General features: G+C 46.1%; 1 protein-coding gene across 5 annotated transcripts in view; it reads right to left on the bottom strand.

Annotated features, from left to right (window-relative positions):
- Positions 1 to 15,097, bottom strand: part of LDLRAD4 (low density lipoprotein receptor class A domain containing 4) — a 405,759-nt gene that overhangs the window by 81,882 nt on the left and 308,780 nt on the right. The gene's annotated exons all lie outside the window — the stretch shown is intronic.

Below are 15,097 nucleotides of genomic sequence, written 5' to 3' on the forward strand. Positions count from 1 at the left end.
CCCCACGCTGCCATCAGGAACACACGGGCCTGGCACAAGCCACGCTCTGCACCGCGAGCTTCGAGGCACTTCAAGGCCTTTGTAGTTCCCAGTATGAACTCCCTCCACAGGCCCCTTTCAGGTTCCAGACTTCTGTTTTCATCCATCACGATTTGCATAACACCAGTCAGTGGAAGATTTTTCCTGTGCTAGCTTTCCCTTTACGGCAGAAATTAAGCAGTTCTGTGAATGAAATCGCCTTCCTGTTACATTTGAGGTGCATTTCTGCTCCGGGCTCTGTGTTCTTAGACTCTTTGTGAAGTGGTCCCTTCTTCTCCCTCCAGCCCACAGAAACACTGTGTTGGAAACTTGCTCATGGTACCAACTTATTAGAATATAGTAATCTGTTTCCAAGTTTTATGTTCAGTAGATAACAAGCCCCTCGAAGACAGCAATGGTGCCTAATTTCTCCCTACGCAGGGTGAATTAGAACATGCTGGTTGGATGGTGGCAGGAGTTCAAAGTGATGCATGGAACTGTCACATCCATTTCATAGAATAAATGCAGCTCACAGAAATTAAGACACTTGCCCAACTTCCCTTCTAAAGTGGCCTGAATTTGAACCTCGTTCTGTTTGGTGGCAAAATTGCCTTCTTGGCCCCTCCGCAGCTGGCTTCCCCGGAAAAAACAAGGAAGCAAGAAGGCCAAGAACTAGAAGCTTTTAAATTCCGCAGACTAAAACAGGACCGTCCTCGCTGCTGCCCAAAGCACACAGTCTGGACTAATTTTAACCCTGCCTCTGTTTCCTCCGGTCCCTCCCCCAGTCCTCGCAGTGGCCGCCGTCTGTGTGCAGCTCGAACACTCTGATTCAGTGCCCTTCTTCAGACACGGGGACACAATGACAGGTCTGTTCTCCAGTTAGAACGCTCGGTGCGTCAAAGGAGTCAAAGTGAGTCGATGAGCCTGACGGAACCGTGTGGTCTCTTGAGCCGCCTGCCCTGGAGCCCCTGACCGGCCGTGCCAGCGCCTTCCGGCAACTCCACCTCCCGGGCCCACTCCTCGCCCCTGTGCGTGTCACGTTCTCTGAGAGATGAAGACAGCTGCTTGCATTATGGCTTTAGCCTAAATAAATCTCCAACTTCTTACTGAGAATGTTTAATAAAATCAGCAGGGTGCTGAAACCTGCCAGCAGGGAGCTCAGCAAATGAGATCCTGTGCCCAGCCTCCCCCCTGCCCCCACCCCATGCCTGCCTGCAAAGACTTCTCATCTGCACACGGCTTTCCTGACACATCTTCGTGCCACCCCAGCCAGCCCGGCCCGCCCCCCACCTGACATCTTTGCAAGACGCACACCAGCACCGATTTGTGACAAAAGCGAAACATGACCGCCTGCCAGAGTCGCCGGGCGGAGCAGCTGCTGGGCCTTGGGGAGCTGGAAATTCCCAGGAAGTCACCAGGGAGCCGCCCCGAGAGACGGGAAAGGGGAGCGGTCAGGGTTCCTGGCACGGTGCCCTCCGGTGTGCATTAGGTGCCGATGAAGTGGACACAGGTGTCACACGTTGATGGGTTTCCCAGTGAGTTTTAAGACATTGCTCTTATTCCCAAGTGGCTGGTGCAGGAAGTTAATTTTTCAAATAGTTCCAACTTTCAGTGAAGCCAAGAATCTGCAGTCCTAACTTTAAGGTGTCAGAATCACAGGATCTAAATGGATGCTACTCAAATAAATGACGGGGCTACATTTTCTTCCTTTTTACCTCAAAGGATGATTTCACTGAAATAAAGCCAGTGACAAAAGCAGGTAACAGTGGGAGACAGACGCACAATTCTCACAGGCCTGAGGACTGCAAATGCCAACGCCTGGGCCTGCTGTAACCTTGCCCAGCATCAATACACCTCACGATGGCAAAAACTCCCGGCAGCGGCGCAGCCTCACCTCCCCAGCCGGAGTTTCACCGTCCTCCTCTTCAGCGGCACAAATGAAAAAAGAAGGGCCCTCCTGCCCGAGGGGCTGCAGTGAAGCCACCCTCCACGCCGGCTGACCGTCCACGCAGAGTCCCACGGCCCGCAGGGACACTAGCGTTTCGTGCCGCTTCACGCTCCCCCCTCCGCGGGTCTGTCACCGAGGCAGGTGACGGCACCCTCGATCCCCCCTTCTGCCAAGCCCCCCGGGGGCTGGGGCCATGTGCGCCATCAGCATTAGGCCTAATGAGTCGTGTTAAGTGCCTGCCACGGGGACCACAAGCAAGGGAGGAAATGCCCTTTTCGGGTGTGACAACAGCTTATCCCTTTCGCTCCGGGATGCTCAGGGAACCACCAAGTTTCTTCAGTTACATCAAACAGCAATGGAGCTTGTGGATTTAAAAAAAAATCACCATCTTTTGTCTTTAATCGTTGAGCTGTTCAGTTAGCCAGACCACTCCGAGCAGCCCCAGCAGTTAAGAGCCAGGCAGGGCTGCCAGCAGGGAGCCGCCTCCCTGCCCGCCCTTCCCCTGCCCGGGAAGCTCCCAGGGGAGGCACAGACACCTCTCCACCTGCGCGCAGGGGCCCAGCTCTGTGCCTCGGCTGTCGCTGACTCTCACGCCGCACCCCGCACTGACCCCTGACCCTGGGAGGCCTCCAAGCACCCCTGAATGCTCCTGTTTCACAGGTGGGGGCTGAAGTCCAGAAAGGGAAAGTGCTTGTGATCCCACAGCCGGAGAGACGGCCCCAGACCCCTCCTCCACTGCGCTGCTCCATAAGTCCACCTCCGCTTCGGGTCAGGGTGACTCTGCCATGACAACTGTCCCAGGGAAGCCTGCTGGCTTTCCCCACGTGCCCTGCACAGCCCCAGCCTGTGTGAGGGGCTCTCCCTGCTTTTTGAGAAGCAGTTCACCTGCGTCCCCTCCAAATTCCACAGGACCACAGCAGGCTCAGCACTTGGCACCACGACATCTCCACCTCTGTTCCGCGCCCTCCTCCACCCTACAGCGAGGGTGGCAGCGGACAGACCCACGCTCCTCCCGGCCGCCGGACAGAGGCCGGTGGAGGAACAACCACAGTTACTCCTGGTGCTCACCACGTCACTCACGAAAGGGAACAGCACTAAGGAATCCCCACAGGGAGAGACAAGACGGTACAGAATGATTCTCTGCCTGAGAGATGCAGGGTCACTCAACGGGTCCTAAATTGCAAAGTTCCTATTTAATCATATCATACTTTCTCACACTTCAACTAAGGGTTCAGCATGCGCTTTGGTTCTGCCACAGGGGTGTGTGTGTGTGTGTGTGTGTGTGTGTATAATATACATATAAATAAAATTTGGACATTAAAGAGCAAAGGAGTCCCTCAAGGAGTCGACGTCTCCCCTGTATTTATAACCTAGAGCTCTTCAGTTCCAGGCCTCTGACCTACACATGCACAGCCAGGGGTAGCTCAACAGTGTGGTCAAAGAAACACTGAGGCCAGGTGTGGTGGCTCACGCCTGTAATCCTAGTACTTTGGGAGGCCCAGGTGGGAGGATTGCTTGAGGCCAGGAGTTTGAGACCAGCCTGGGCAACATAGCAAGACCACATCTCTCAAAAAAATTTTTTTTAAAAATTAACCAGGCATAGTGCCATGTACCTATAGTCCTAGCTACTGGGGAGGTTGAGGCAGGAGGCTCTCTTGAGCCCAGGAGTCTGAGGTTGTAGTGAGCTATGATGACACCACTGCACTCCAGCCTGGGCTACAGGCAAGACCATGGCCAGGTGGGAAGCACCCAGGCCTTCGGGCCCCGGAGCCATCCTCCCGCATGCTCTGCCAGTGGCTGTCGGTCAGGCCCATCTAGAGGAGGACGCTGACACTGCCCTCTTCTCTCAGCTAAGCAACTCCTGGGACACCCAGTTGAAGAAGCCTGAATTTTCTGGCCATTAAAACCTGAGGGCTGACTTCATATGGGAATGTTTACATTCTAAGAAAGTTTAATTTATGTTTTATCTAATAATATCTCCAATTAAAAAAGTAACACCTCCCCATTATAGAAAATTTGGGAAACACTGAGAAGCACATAAACAAGACACACAAAACGCCACCCGCCATCATGTTGAACCTTCTGAAGTGCTTCAGGGAGCTGAGCCCTTTCTCCTGGGCAGCATCCGAAACCCAACCTCCTCTCGGTCTATGGCACGTGGCTATTACAAAGATGGCTCCTCTCTGTCCCCAGAAGGTGTCTGGTGTGCTCAGACTTTAGCTTCACTGTCAGCAGTGCCTGGCTAGGTCTACCTGTAAGTCTGCCTGTCCTCCCTGCTAGGCTACCCAAGGGACAGCAGCACATCTCACAGGCACCATGTCCCTACACACCTCTCGCTGTCCCAGCCCTCCACGCGGGCTGCCATCATCAGCCATCTATGACTTCAGGAAGCCACGCAAGGTGAACCAATCTCTGGGCCAGCTGCTGGGCTGATTTCACAATTTTCTGTCTCCTGAAAACACATCTTTGTTTTCTTCTTGGGTCTATAACTGTATTAAGCTCAGGGCTCAATGCCTTCCAGCTTCAAATACTTTCCCTGCTTAGGAGGTGGGGAGGAAAGCACAGCTTCTGCTATTTATGGTGCCAAAGAAGGTTTGTTTATCCTATTTACAAAATCAACAGTTGTGACTCCATGGCACCCTAAAAATGTCCCTGGCCCATTGCAGCACCCTGACTGGGAAATAACACTCCAGGAAAACAGCCCTGAGGCAGAGCAGTGCCTCTGGCAATAATCACATTTTCACTAAAGTTTCCCAATCCTGTCTCTGAAGGTGTTTTTGAAAAGCAGCCCGGCTCCAAGAGCAGGCCTAGCGATTTAAACAACAGTGTAAGGACTGAAGTTTACAAGTGCCAGCCCTGGCTTCCCCAGTGACTCACACTATGTGTGTGCAAGCACATGCAAGGGTGCATGTATGTGTATGCATGAGCTTGTGCACACGTACACGTGTATGTGGGTGTGTATGTTTGGGTGGGCCTTGCCCTGGTGTCCCCGGGCACGCACTGCACACCAGAGTCTGGGTTCCCTCACGGACATTTCCTCAGTCAACCCTCCCAGCAGCCCTGGTGGAGGGAGGTGTTAGGTCCTTATTAAAGAAATGGTGGCTCAGGAAGTGTAACTGACTTCCCCAAAGGCACAAAGGAGACAGAGTTTGAATCTGAAGTAGAGTCTGGTTGACTGCACAGGTCCACCAAACTCCAGGTGACCGACAGTCTCCAGGGGGCTCCACCAATGCGCCTCTGAGACCTACAGTAAGACAGACCAAGACAGTAAATGTGCAAAGATAACCTAGAAGTGCTTATTAATAGATAAGATGCTAATTTTAGTAATAATTCAACAGTGCACATTCTCTCCAATTGAAAAAGGTTTTATTCTTCAATTCAGTTTGTTCAGCCTCCTTCGGGGTTCTCACACCATTTAGACCCTTGAACCACACACTTCCGTGTCCCTTGTCCCAGCACCAGCACACGCTTCAGTACCCAAAGTCAACAGAGTGGAGCAAAACGGCAAAGGAAAGAGCCGGCTGGGCTCAGGATGCAGGACGACTGGAGCCCGGGCGCCCGGTGCGGGTGAGCTCTGGCGGGACAAGGCGCCGAGAGGGCGTGAAGATGGTTGCGGGAACAGGGCTGAGACCTGCAGCTCCAGCCCGACTCACATCCCGTGGTTGGCCCAGGAGGGTACTAAAGGACACAAAAACTGACTCTCATCTGAGCACTTGTTGTCCCCATCCGTGACAGCTTTCAAGGGAGGATGTAGATTTAATTGGCAGCACTGAATCAGAAGAATCATTTTAAATAAATCCTTCAGAAATTTAAGTGGGTGATCCCTAAACTGCCTTTCAGTAGCTGTGCCTGTGCCACACCAGGGGTGCCCTCCGCACAGGGTGGGTGGCTGCTCCGTGTGCACCCGGATGCCACGGAAGATGCCTGCAAAAAGCAGCAACCATCGACCACACTTACCATGTTTTTGCAGAGAATTGGTTCTCCTTATCACCTGGGCAGCCGGGCAATATCCCGAACCGGAAAATATCAGGACTTGGCGGGGTGACAGGCAAGTAGGAGGCACCTCTGTCCCCTGGTGCTGTGGGGCTGCAGCAACCCCTTCTCTTGTAAACACAGCCCTCACTTCAGGGGAGCAAACTGCGGGGCGGGGAAAGGATGTGTTTCAACAGGAAACGAGAGCAGAGGAGAGTGCTGGAGTTTCTGGAACACCTCCCCCTCCCCGCCTTCTCCCACCATTCTGCCTCAGGAAGGACTAGAGTCCACAGCTGCGAGAGCACACATAAATAAGCCCACGCAGCCAACGCATAAATAAGAAAGGGTGGCAAGCGTGGTCAGGACTGTGACAAAAACCCCTGCACAGCTGTGGGGAGAGGACAGCAGGTCCTGCCTGGAGCGGGGACAGTGGTCTGGGTCGGGCAGGAAAGTGCACCCAGAGAGAGGAAACGGCATGCCCAGGCCAGGGTCCTGGACCCTGGGGCACAGAAGGGATGGGACGCCAGGCCAGGAAGCCGATCACGTGCCCCAGCATTCCCCAACAGCCAGGTATTTACTGTCCAAAAGTAGAGATTAAACAAGGTGCCCCCAAAACACACTGGCTTATTCTCTGAATTGACACAACTTTTAAAACCACTAACTGAATCTCCAGCGTAAGTCACAGGACAGCCAGCTCCACAGAGAGAGCTGTGCTGCCGTCAGGTAAGCAGGACTTGAGTTCACAGTGATCTTCCTCACGTAGCGCATTCAGAGCGCCGAGTTCCGCACCAGGAAGGTCCACGGGTAACCCACGCCTTACAGACGGAGAGGGCATTTCTGAGCACCGTGACTGTGGAATCGTGTCCTGAGGCGTCTCAGCAGAGAGCAAGTGTATTCAGTATTAACTCGAAACGTGCAGACCGCGGAACACTGTAACCAACAGTAACCAACAGGCTTTAGGCAGAAACACCAGTTCTAGTTTCAAGCCCACGTTTTAAAAGTGAACCTGGGAATCCCACCATTTGGGAAAACCACTCTTCACATTATTCTTTCAATTTTCTCTGTGCACACACCTGTGTGTACATCCTTTTTTTTTTTTTTTTTTTTTTTGAGACAGAGTCTTGCTCTTGTCTCCTGGGCTAGAGTGCCGTGGTGTCAGCCTAGCTCACAGCTACCTCAAACTCCTGGGCTCAAGCGATCCTCCTGTCTCAGCCTTCCCAGTAGCTGGGACTGCAGGCGCGTGCCACCACGCCCAACTAATTTTTTATTTTTTGTAGACATGGGGTCTCACTATGTTGTCCAGGCTGGTCTCCAACTCCTGGCCTCAAGCAATTCTCTTACCTCTGCCTCCCAAAGTGCCAGGATTACAGGTGTGAGCCACCACACCCAGCCCCCTTTTAACATAAATGATCACATGGTTCTCACTGATTTTTTTTTTTCACTTAACAGTATATGGTAAATCTTTTTCTGTAATTTCTTTAACCAAGTCTCTATTATTGGCATTGGTTAGCCAATAGAGCCAAGTTTTCAGTATTAAAATGAGCAACTTAAAGTGAACTACTTTTCCCTGTTGCAGTGAGCATCCTTGAATATCTATGGCTGTGCAGGGGTCTGAACTGCGGAGCAGAATGCTACGCACGTGCTACACGTTGTTACATTTCCCCAGCGCCTTCCACAACGGGAGCACCAGCTTATTCCCTGCGGGGAGTGCCTTGCTGGGGTCAGAGTGGCTTTGGAAGCGGGGGACAGGCCTCAGCTGCCTGCCCTCTGATGGGGCCGTGCCGCAGCTCCCCGGCGAGTCCACACCCTTCAGTGTTGTCCCGCACTCGTGGACGGCTGGCTGTGCCCGCAGCGAAGCGCAGGCTCTGGCTGTGCCTGGTCCCCACGTGGAGGCGTCAGCAGACCCCCAAGGACCAGAGCCAGAGTGAGCAAAGCTCCTGGCAAGCCAGGAGTGAGAGATGAGAGAGCAACGCGGCTGAGACACCAAGAGGGTCCTCCACCTTACAAACTGTGTGACAGCACTGTCATCTGTGGATTTCACACCAGACCCTTCTCCTGACACGCTGGAGCTAACAGCACGTGTGGAATTTCCTCCAATTGCCTTTCCTACTGCTCATTATAATCTGAAGCGAGTTATGGTATTCCTGGGAGTCGCACTGGACACATTATTTTCTTTAATTCCAGTCAGCAGCTGTTGAAGCAGACTAATGAATAACCACCGCAGAACCCCCGCTGAACTCCCCGAAAAGGCTGTAAATATATCTAACGACCCACAGCATAAAGACATCTCCAGCTCTCAGCCCAGACCGAGTGCCTTCCAGAAACCCTGTCCGTTACGGACGTGTGTGAGGGGCACGAAGGCTCTGCAGGAATGCCCATTTCTTCCAGAGAAAATACGCGCCCCGGCGCTTCCTGTCCCCCTTGGCTCTGCCCGTACAACTGCAGACATCTGCGAGCACCAGTGCCCCTGCCAGCAGCGAATCCTTGAGTTATTTAATGCCCATTTAATTTTAGATGCCAATCTACTTTGCCTTAGAGACTAAACAAAGAACTACGAGATCTCAATTTCTTGGCCCATATCACTTACCAGTTTTTTAAAATTTGTATTTTTAACAAAAGACAAACACAGACAAAACAGAAAGATTTTGTGCAAAAACAAATGAACAAAAAAACCCTGTTTTACCCAACTCCACGGGCAGCTGGCTGTGTAATTTTTGACTGTATGTTTTACTCATTTCCTTGTTCTTGGGCCAGAGGAGCTCCAGCATGCTGGTGCCCACTGTCCCGTCTGCCGCACAGCCCAGGACGGCAGGGCCCCCCGGAACGTCCGGTGTGCTGACAGTGGTCTGCAAGGGCCAGTCGGCCACAGCCAGCCCAGAGCACAGCACCCTCTCCTTCCCTCCAGTGTGACACTGGTTACACTTCCTTTTCATGCACTGGGGATTTCTTGTATGAAATAAGAATTATTAACAGATAGTGAATTCTTTGCCTACTGAATGTATTTAATCCAGGATGCAATTGAGCAAACACGCAAACATCAATCCTTATGTTAGTCCCGTAAATTCCTGATGTACCTTCTTTCCTCCCACCAAGACTCGGCCATCATGATACCTATTTCATTTGTTTTTCCCATTTGGGAAAAGAAGCAAGCACAAATGTCATAACAGTAATGAATACTGAATAGGAGTGGGCGGAGTAATATAGATGATCTTTAAAGAGGTGAAAAGGGATAGAAAATAATCTGTTTACCTGCAACAAATACACAGATTTCTGCAGGGAAGGACCCACAGTCAAGAAGAGCTTGCATTTGTTTTTCCTATGGGCAAATGGAAGTATTAGCTCTTCAAGTTTTGGTTCCTCCCTTGAACAGCCCTTTTTCTATGCAAATAAAACAAAACGAAATTGAACTACAAGTTGAGACTGAAAAATCAGCCTGATATATTATCCCTTTAGCTAGTCAGTCTTCACGCAGGCGCACAGCTTCCCCATGATGTCAGTCTCTGTGCTCGTTTGCTCAGAGGCTCCACACCCACTTCTGGGACCCCCTGTCCCCCCAGAGGCTGCAGAATAGAGTGCTGTTGGCAAGGCACAAAGATGATTTCCCAACAAGCTTGCATGACTCCAACAAGCCTATAAGAGCAATCACTTCACTGTTAAGAGTATTTGGCAGGAGGCACACGTCTGTCTGTTCTTTGTAATGAGAGGAGGGGAATTACAGCCAAAACCAAAAGTTATGCCCAAGGAAACTTGATTTCTCATTAAGAACCAAAGAGGTACAAAAACACTGGCCCCAATTTCCCTCGTAGGGACAAATAAGAAAAAGGTAAGTCATCATTACTTAAGAGACTTTATTAAGGAGATAAACTCTAGACATTTACACCCTAACCAGAGACAACATTCCCTAAAGAAGGCTTTTCACAGTGACAGGAAAAGAGTCATAAGGACCACAATTTTATTTTCTTAATTTTTATTTGTTTAATTATTTTTGAGATAGAGTCTCAGTCTGTCACCCAGGCTAGAGTGCAGTGGCATCATCATAGCTCACTGCAACCTCATTCTCCTGGGCTCAAGTGATCCTCAGACCTCAGCCTCGCGAGTAGCTGGGACTACAGGTGCATGTCGCAATGCCCAGCTAATTTTTCTATTTTTTGTAAAGACAGGGTCTCAGGCTGGTCTTGAACTCCTGACCTCAAGCGATCCTCCCGCCTCAGCCTCCCAGAGTGCTAGGATTACAGGTGTGAGCCACCACACTCAGCTGAGATCACAATTTTAAATGATACCCTTCACATCCAAGAAATCTATGAATGAAAAGCTGCTTTTCCCTCCATTTACATTATGCCATCTCATTCTTAAAATGATGCTTTAATGGTGCTTTATGATATGCAGAATTATCCACATGTTATTTTGATATGAGATAGGTACAAAAGTATTATTATCCCCATTTTACAGATGAGGAAACCAAGGATCAATAATGTGATCAAGATTATAAATACTTAGGTCATTAAATATGAAATGTCTGATTTTGAGTCAAAAGTTTAGTTTATTATATCTCAAACAAGAAGCAGTACAATTAATCAAAGTATGCAACTCAACTATCGACACAGTTTTGCCATCTTAACGGTAGCTTGCTTTATGTCAGTAGTGAAGAAGCCTGGAGAGCAAATGGTGATGGAATTGTGAAAGGCGTTTTCCACAGCTTGTTGAGAATTGAATATTTTCCCTTGCAAGAAGTGGTCCAAACCCTGGAAGAAGTGGTAGTTGGTGCTCAGTTTGGTGAATACGGTAGATGACAGAGAGTTTCCAAGTCCAGTTTCTGTAGTTTGAGCAGCGCTGTTTGTGCAACATGTGGTTGAGCGTTGTCTTGCAAGTGGATTGGTCTATCTATATTGACCAATCTCAGCTGCTTAATCGCAAGCATCCTCATCATTTCATCCAATTGGTTGCAGTAGACATCCTCTGTAATCGATTGACCAGGTTTCATGAAGCTGTAGTGGATGATACCAGCACTGGACCACCAAACAGACACCATTAGCTTTTTCTGATGAATATTTGGTTTTGGACTGTGTTTTAGCACTTCATCTTTATCCAACCATTGTGCTGAACACTTGCAATTGTCAAAAAGAATTGATTTTTCACCACACGTAACAATATGGTGTAGAAATGGTTCCGTTTATGTTGTGACAGCAAAGAAAGGCAAGCTTCGAGACAACTTCTCTTCTGACTCTCGTTTAATTCATGAGGCACACATTTATCCAGCTTCTTTACCTTGCCCATTTGTTTGCAATGGTCCAGTATTGTTGGAATAGTAACATCAAACCTTTCTGCTAATTCACACATGGGTTGAGATGGATTTGCTTCCACTACAGCTTTCAGCTCATCATTATCCACCTTGGTCTCAGATCACCCATGTGGCTCATTTTTGAGATTAAAATAACCAGAATGGAACTTCTCAAACCACTGACATACTGTGCATTCATTAGCCACATCCTTCCCAAACACTTCATCAATATTTCAAGCTGTCCGTGCCACATTGGTTCCATGACGGAACTCATATACAAAAACAACATGAATTCTTGACTTATCCATGGTTTCAGAAAAATTTCTCTAAAAAAAAAAATTTGAAAGATAATCACAAGCCAAAATGTGCGTTTGAAAGAATGAGGACGTACCTTCATGATAAATATAAAACTAGAAGTGTCAAAGTGAAAATGTCAGAGCTATCAACTGTCAAACTTTGTACTTCAGGAAATTGGACATTCCATTCTTAAAAACCTAATAAACTCCTCAGTGCCTGGACTGTGACAGTCAGGACACTGACTTCCTGCTGCAACTCAGGTGCTCATGAACTTGGTATGCACAACCTTGACCAAATTGCTATTCCTCAGTTTCCTCAGTTTCCAGGCAGAGCCTTGTCTCTATTTCCATGACACTTTTTACTTTTATCTATACCCCATCCAATTCGTTAAACTAACTTTCAGAAATTAAAAAAAAATAGCTTCACAAAGGCAAATGTATTATTAGAACAGCCATTGAGAAATCATGGATTTCTTGGAACAGGAACCAAATGACGTTTCATCAATCCTTCAGAGAAGACTCATAAAAGAAGGTGCTGTCCAATCATTTCAAAAATTACATGAAACATTAATGGAGTAAACATGCCAATTAAAAGGAAGAAAGTTTCACAACAGATGATAAAAACAAGACCAGTGTTGTTTACAAGAGACACATTTAAAATATAAAAACACAAGCTAAAAGCAAATTGATTGAAAAAGATATACAATGAAAACAGTAAGCATAAGAAGGCCAGCATATGGCTGGGCGCGGTAGCTCATGCCTGTAATCCTAGCACTTGGGAGGCCGAGGCAGGTGGATTGTTTGAGTTTAGGAGTTCGAGACCAGCCTGAGCAAGAGCAAGACCCTGTCTCTACTAAAAATAGAAAGAAATTTCCTGGACAACTAAAAATATATATGGAAAAAATTATCCAGGCATGGTGGCACATGCCTGTAGTCCTGGTTACTTTGGAGGCTGAGGCAGGAGGATCACTTGAGCCCAGGAGTTTGAGGTTGCTGTGAGTTAGGCTGATGCCACAGCACTCTAGCCTGGGGGCAACAGAGTGAGACTCTGTCTCCAAAAAAAAAAAAAAAAAACACAGAAGGCCAGCATGGCAATATTAACATGAAATATAACAAATTTCATGATGAAAGGTATTACTGGGGATGAAAAGGGACATTGAACTATGATGAAAGGGTCAATTATCAGGAAAACAGGGCAACCATAAATGTGTTAAGTGCCCAAAAACAGAGCATCAATATACACAATGCAAAAACAGAATCAAGGGGAGAAATAGACAAGTCCAACTAATATAGAGTTTTTAATCCCCCTTCTCAAAAGCTGCTAGAACAACTTGACTGGTGGTCGCTGGGGCCATACAGTCTCTCACAACTATTAACTCTGCTTCTGCAGCGCAAAAGCAGCCACAGACCATATGTAAAGAAATGGCTGTCGCTGTGTTCCAGCAAAACTTTCTTTATTAAAATAGCGAGTGGGGTAGATTTAGCTCACAAGCTATATTTTGTTGACCTCTAAACTAATAATAATAATTTTTTAAAAAATCAGCAGACATAACAGATATGAAAAAATGCTATCAACCACTAGAACTTACAAAGACATTACACCTAACAACAGCATAACGGACATTCTTTTCAAGTATATGTGGACAAACCACATGCTAGGCCTGAAAACAAGCTGCAAGTAATTTTAATAACAGAAATCGTAAGTCTGCACTGTCTGACTTCAATAGAATTGAATTAAAAATTAATTCACTTAAAAATTAACAACACTAAGAGAACTAGGAAACCCCCCAGATATTTGGAAATTAAACAATCCATTTCTAAATAATGCATGGGTCAGACAAAAATTAGAAAATATTTTGAATTGAATAACAGTAAAAATAAAATAGTTCAAAATCTGTGGGATACAGTTAAATCAGTGCCGAGGGATGTTTATATTGTTAAATGCTTATGTTGGAAAAGAAGAATAATATAAAATTTATTCTCTAAATTCCCACCTTAGGAAATTAGAAAAAGAAGAGCATGCTAACTCCAAAATAAGTAAATGGAAGGAGATAACACCAATCAATACAAAATAGAAAAAGTAATAAAGAAAACCAATTAAGAGAAAAGCCAGTTATTTATTTGATAAGCTCAATAAAACTGATAAGTCTCCAGCTAGACTGGTCAAGAAGAAAACAGAAAGACACAAATTACCAATATCAAAAATAAAAGAAGAAACACTACTACAGAGCCTATAGATATTAAAAGGCTAATAAAGAATCTTTTCTGCTAATAGATTTGACAACTTAGACATAAATGGACAAATTTCTTGAAAGGCATGCATTATCATAATGAATGCAAGAAAGAAGAGAAAAATAGAAGAGCCCTATGTCAGCTAAATAACCTGAACGCATACACACCCTCAAATTCTAGGTCCAGATGGTTTCTCTGATGAATTCTATCAAATACACTTACATTCTACATAATGACATTTCAGTTAATGATGGACCATATGCATGGTAGGAGCAATAGGTGATATCATATAGCCTAGGTGTGTAGTAGGCTACACCATGTAGGTTTGTGTAAATGCACTCTGTGATGGTCTCACATCACCTAATGACACATTTCTTAGAACACATCTCCATCTTTAAGCGATGCATGACTGTATTTAAAGGAGAAAGGATACCAATCTTACCCAAATTATTTCAGAAAATAGAGGAGGAAGGACCATTTCTTAATTCATTTTATGAAGCCAATATTACTGTGATACCAAACCAGATAAACACATTACAAAAAAGAGAAAATAATAAGCCAATATCTGTCATGAATTCAGATGCAAAAATCCTCAACAAAATTTTAGCAAACAGAATCTAATAATATATAGATGGAACAGGCCAAGCGGGATTTATCCTAAGAATGTAAGGTTGGTTTAATATCTGGAAAAAATCAATCAATATAATTCATAATTATAGAATAAATATTTTTTAAACCATGTGATCATTTAAATAGATGCAGACACAGTTATGTGACAAATTTCAACTTCTGTTCATTATAAAAACTACCAGCAAAATAGGAATAGAAAGGAATTTCCTCAGCCTATTAAAAGCATCTACAGAAAATGCACAGCTAATATTATACTCAGTCACGAAAGGCTCATGCTTTCTACCTGAGATTAGAAAGAAGGCAAGAATGTCTTATTCTTTACCACTTTTATTCATCTTTGTACTGAATGTTCTGGGCAGTGCAGTAAAGCAAGAAAAAAAAATTAAAGACAGGCTGCAAATAAAAATGTAAAACAGTCTCTTTGTGCAGAAGATATGATTTTTGTATAGAGAAAACCCTAGAGATTTATAAAAGAGCTGCTAGAACAAAGGAATGAATTTAGCAAGGTCACAAGACACAAGGTTAATGTACAAAAATCAATGCTATTTCTTTAAGCTAATTCCTTGAAATGAAAATTTTAAAACACTTCCATTTATAAGGGTAAGAAAATCCTTAGGAATAAATTTAATGAAAGATATGAATGACTTGTACACTGAAAATTATAAAACTCTACAAAGGAAAATCAAAGACTTTAGTATATAGAGAGATATACCATGTCAATGA

Source organism: Eulemur rufifrons, chromosome 5 (genome assembly GCF_041146395.1).
Source record: "Eulemur rufifrons isolate Redbay chromosome 5, OSU_ERuf_1, whole genome shotgun sequence".
NCBI classification, from domain to species: Eukaryota; Metazoa; Chordata; class Mammalia; order Primates; family Lemuridae; genus Eulemur; species Eulemur rufifrons.